Source organism: Galeopterus variegatus, unplaced genomic scaffold, assembly GCF_000696425.1.
Source record: "Galeopterus variegatus unplaced genomic scaffold, G_variegatus-3.0.2 Scaffold844, whole genome shotgun sequence".
Lineage (NCBI taxonomy): Eukaryota > Metazoa > Chordata > Mammalia > Dermoptera > Cynocephalidae > Galeopterus > Galeopterus variegatus.
Window position 1 is genome coordinate 76608 of NW_007726955.1, and position 5607 is coordinate 82214.

Here is a 5607-nt window from a genome sequence, read left to right on the forward strand (position 1 = left end):
CTTTGCCTAACCTTGCGTCATGTCTATTGTTTCATTATAGTTTATTTACGGGGATGCTGCCAGTGTCTAAGATGTAACACATTCAGAAAATTGTTCAGATTATGGATTCACAGTACCTAGAATTCCTGTGACTCAGGTTTCCACAAATGTGCTATTCAGGGAATTGCTCGCAGATCAGCAACTGTGCACTTTCGCTGGCAGCACAAACACTGCTGATGTGCACAATTCCAAATTGCAAGCAGTTGCCCCAGTGAAAACAATGAGAACAGAATCCCAGCATTAAGCAGTTGGCAGGGAATTTTAGAGATAACTTAATCTGCCTCTTTGTTTTGGACACAATCCTGCTTTAAACTATTTTGAATAGATAAAAATCCATGCTATTTTATTTTTTTATTTTTGTTTTTTATTTATATATTGAAACGTAATCAATTGTACATATCCTAGGGCTACAGTGTTGAATATCAATACATGTGCATGCTATTTTAATGGGTCTTCATCAGTAGCTGTCTTTGAATATCTCCCCCCTCTAAATTAGGAAGTAATTCCTTCTGTCTGGAGCAGACAGTATGGTTGCTAGCCTAGTGCCTTTGCCCACTTTCTCCTGTCTGGTGAAGAGCCAATTTGGAGGGATTGCCCATCCCTTCCCTATGTCTCAGGATTAAATTCTGATCTGTCACAGCTTGCCAGTGATTGGTTTGGAGGGGGCAGGTGACCCAGTTCTATGCAATAAAATGTGATGAGAGATCAGGTAGAGGGAGCTTTTAGGAAAGATTTCCTTGCTCCTGAGAGAAGACTTATAGGAAAAGCAGTCCTTATTTTTGGCTGGGCATGATACTTGGAGCTATGGCAGCTTCCTTGCACCCATGAAGGGAACCAGCCAAGGACAAGGCCATCATAGTGATAACAGCAGAGCAGAGATATGGAAACAATCTGGGTCTTTAATAATATTATTGAGCTGCTGAATCAACCAACCCAAAGCCACCCTACCCCAGAATTTCTTGTGATGTGAGATAGTAAAATTTCCTTATTGTTTATAGATTGGTGACTATAAAATGGAGGATTTTTTTGGTCCAGAATTTTGCTGCAGACTGGCATTCAAATCTCCATATCCAGATAATGAAACAATATTTCATGTGCAAGTATTTAGAGAAAGAAAGAGTAAACAGTAGGATCTACTTTGGATTTACTAAGACCAAGTGTGCCAAGCTAAACATTTCTCTTTTGATAAGATTAGTAGATTACATGTCAGCGAAAGTCATGGACATCAAATATTGGATTTCAGCAATCATCTGATAAATTGCTCATAATATTTTGGACAACAAGATGGGAAACTATTGAAGAGAAGATGTAGTATGAAGAAAGACAAGATGCTGGAGGAAGACAAGACTGGCTGACAGGTCATGGCATTTTAAAGGTACTGTGACAGCCTTAAAAAGAAAGGAAGTTCAGGGCTGGCCAGTTACTTCAGTTGGTTAGAGTGTGGTGTTATAACACCAAGGTCAAGGGTTTGGATCCCAGTACCAGCCAGCTACCAAAATAATCTCTGTCATTTGTGCCAACATGGATGGAACTGGAGAAGATTATGCTAAGTGAAATAAACCGGGCACAGAAAGACAAATACTGCATGTTCTCACTTATATGTGGAATCTAAAATAATCAAACTTATAGACACTGAAAGTAGAATGGTGGTTACCAGAAGCTGAGGGTTGAGGGATGGGACAAAGAGCACAAAGCTTCAGTTAGATAGGAGGAATGGTTTTTGATTTTTTGAAATCTATGGCACAGCGTGGTGAATATAGTTAATAATAGTGTATCGTACATTTCAAAATTGCGAACAGTAAATTTCAAATGTTCTCACCCCCCAAATTGATAAATAGTTGAGGTAATGGATATGTTAATTAGCTTGATCTAATTATCCCACATTGTATTTATAAATCATAACGTCACTTTGTACCCTGCAGGGATAAAGAAGGGATGATCCCTTTCCTCCCCATCATGAGGATGACGGCCAACACTCCTATCACAAAAGATAGGTTAATTAGAAAAAACATAACAAATTTGTTTAATCATAGTTTTAAGTGACACGAGAGCCTTCAGAATGAAGACCCCAAGATACAGGGAAAACTATTTTATGTGCTTAGGTTTGATAAAGAATTGACAGCCATGCAGAACTGTGATTGGACAAGAAGTTTATGATTGATGGGGATAGACTAAGTGGGAAACCCAGCCAGGCCTGTCTGTTCAGACACTTCTTGGCCTCTCTGTGCAGCGTTCCTTCCTCCTGGGTATGGGGCAGGACTCTTCTGGAATGGGGACCCTATGACCTACTCTCACAAACAAGGTAGGTCAGAGAATTTCCTTATGGCCAGCTCTTACATGGAAAGGCAAGGGGAAGGTTAGTCATATTTTTGGCGTTTTATGGCTGGCTTCAGGGGAGAGGGGGTTCTGGTTTCTGTGACCCTCTTTGGGGAAGAGGGATTATATTTTCTATGCCTTGCCTCAGGGAGGAATGAGGAGCAGACACAGGGGGGCAAGAGAGCACAGAGAAACTTTGCTTCTGAGGGTGCTCCTGAAGCCTTCTCTTTCAGGCATCGTTTTCTGAGCCCCAACAACCCCATAAACCTATTCTAATATAATTTGTCAATTTGTAATAAAAAAAAATAAAAAATACTGTGACAGCTAAATAAATGATGGTACAGGCAAGCAAACAGGACAGAGTGGGTTGGCAAGTGTCTGTTACAAACGGTGGGGCACACTGAAAAATGGACAGTGTACTGAGAATCAGGTGCAAATGATTAGAGACCTAGAGAGACCTAGGCAGGCAAGAGCTGGCACCACAGAAAGGTTGCAGGCTTCTGATTTTTGTATTGGGGTGTCGGGGGGAGAATTCCAGTATGGGGATCTATGGGAAGTAGATGAAAAAGACCCCAAGTTTAAATGTTTTTTTTTAAAAATGGAAGGTGCTCCAAAGTGTTTCATCCCACCAAACCCAAGGCTGGAATTACCCCAAAAGCAGTGGCAAAGGAGTCCCTACCAGGGAGTGTCACAAACTGTCCTGATATGGGGCCAGTTGGGATTCCAAAGAAAGATGCATTAAACGCCAGGATGATCAGTCCAAAAAATTTCTTAGGGGAACTTAGGGACAAGTGCTGCAGTATATTGTCACAGTGGACAATGACAGAAAAGGGATGTTCTGCCAGGGTATGCCTGCAGCAAGGGGGTCAGTGTATGGAGTTTATATGAGGGTTGAAGGAATTTGGCTCAGGATGGGGCCAGTTTCAGTGTTTCGGCAACAATCCAGATACCTTTATTAGAGTCTGGGAATGTTCAAGGCCCTGGTTTTGTTTCAAGCGTGCAGGGAGGGCCTGCAGCTGGCTGGGTCACTGAGGGGTCGAGGTACTCTGTGACTTTCAGTCAGGACACAGAAAGAAAATGGGGGGCCCTGGAAGACTCCACGAAAAGGATAGTAAGGCTAAAAAGCAGTTGATTAAGATGGTAATTTAAGAACGAATTACATGGCAGAAAGTCAGTCAGCTTTTGTTGTTTTTTACTTTATTTTTTGTTCTTGGCAGCTGGCTGATCCCAAGGTACCGAGATAGAACCCTGGACCTTGGTGTTATCAGCACCACTCTCTAACCAACTGAGCTAACCTGCCAGCTCTCAGTTGTCAGCTTCTGGACAAAGGCCAGTACTGTACTAGAAGGAATCATGACCCAAGCTGAGTTCTAGAGTTTTGGTCTGGAGAACTTCAAATTCCCAGTCTTATTCCTAGTTGTATGGGAAGGCCAAGCCCATAGATGGAAATCAAGTGACCTCGGCTATAGGGAGAAGGGATATAAAGGCAAGGAATCAGAAAGTGCGTTTCCCGGACACTGCTCGTTAATCAATGGGTCCATATCAACTTGGTGGAAAATTTCATAATTATTTGTCTGAGAGCTTTGTCCATGACCCTGACCTTTTCAAATATTTTCATTATGAATTTGAATGAAAACAAAGATATGAAAATCAAATTTGTGAACCACACAAAGTTGGGAAAAACTACTAATATGTTAGACTCAATCATCAAAAAGCTGAATGTAGTTAAACCTGCATATGGTTAGCAGCTCCTAATGTGTTTTTTTCCAACTTCACAATAAAATACATAAGAAGACCAAAAAAAAAAAAAAAAATCTTGAAAACTCACAATACCATATACTGAGACCATGTACAAGGACTGGTCTATTGTGAGAACCTCAGAGCAATTTCTATGAATGTCAAGGCCAAGAGAAAGTAATTGTAGAGAGGTAAGCCGTAGATCCCCTGTGCTTATGTGGGAAGCCTACCTGCTTGAAAGAATTTGTTTCTCCTCCGTTTTCTGCCTCTGGATCAGAAGCCCAAGGTCATTCCAACCAGAAACAGAGACCACTGTAGGTCTTTTCCTTTATGTGGGGGCGGGGGGTGGGGGTTGGTTAGAGATCTAATTTTTATTCTCTAAGGTAAGCCAATTTTCTCCACACCATTTACTAATTTATCTTTTCTCCGCTAAGATTTGGTGCCACCTCTTTTATAAATCAGATCATGGGGTCTGTTTGTGGACTCTATTGTGTTCTGTTGTTTTATTGTCTGTTACTGTGCCATTACCAAGTTGGCAGTGGTGGGCTTTTGGTTTTGTTTTGTTTTTTCTGGGGGCTGGCCGGTAAAGGGATCTGAACCTTGACCTTGATCCGCACTATGCTCTCCCAAGTGAGTTAACCGGCCAGCCTCGGCGGTGGTGTTTTGTTTTTGTTTTTTTGGTGACTGGCCAGTACAGGGATCAAACCCTGAGACCTCGGTGTTATCAGCACCGCACTCTAACCAACTGAGCTAACCGGCCAATGGAGTTTTAATTACCTTGGTTTTGTTATATGTCTTGATATATAGTAGTGGAATTTCTCTTCCCACTCCTTTGTTCTTTTTTTTCTGAAAGTTGAACCTTCTTTTTTTTTTTTCCCCATGTAAATTGAGCAAATACCCATCTACCCCCAAATCTTATTGGGATTTTGGTGGAAATTGTATTAAAATCATATATTAGTTTTGAGAGAATTAGAATCTTTACAATGGTAAGGTATTCCACATGAGCATGTCTTCTGTCTCCGCTTATTCTTTAAGTGCTTCAGGACCATGCTACTCAAAGTATGGTCCACGGACCTGCTGCATTCCTTGGGAGGTTTTGAAATGTAGACTGATAGGCCCTGCCCTGCCCAGAACTACTGAATCAGAATCTGCTTTTTAAATAAAATCCCCAGATGATTTGTATATACATTAAAGTTGGGAAAATAGTTATAACACCAAGGTCAAGAGTTCGTGTCCCCTTAACAGCCAACTGCAAAAAAAAAAAAAAGGAAAAATATTACTTTAGTAGAATTTAAAAGATTTCTCCAAGAGATTTTGTGCATTTTTGTTAATTCCTGGGTTAACAGAGTTCAGAAAGGTATCCAGATCTTTGCTGAACTCTATTTACAATTCTAAATTGTTTTTCTGTGGAGTCTCTTGTGAGTTTTTTGTGAATATTTATATCGTCTGTAAAGGACAATAAGTCTCTTGACTCTCTGCCTTCTGATCGTTAACACTTCTTTCTCTTGATTTATT

At 40.8% G+C, this 5607-nt stretch overlaps 1 non-coding gene across 1 annotated transcript; it reads right to left on the reverse strand.

Moving 5' to 3' along the window:
• Positions 1 to 4777: 4777 nt before the first annotated feature.
• TRNAI-GAU lies at positions 4778 to 4852 on the reverse strand. The gene has a single exon. It is a non-coding gene; the product is annotated as a tRNA-Ile (tRNA).
• Positions 4853 to 5607: the final 755 nt, after the last annotated feature.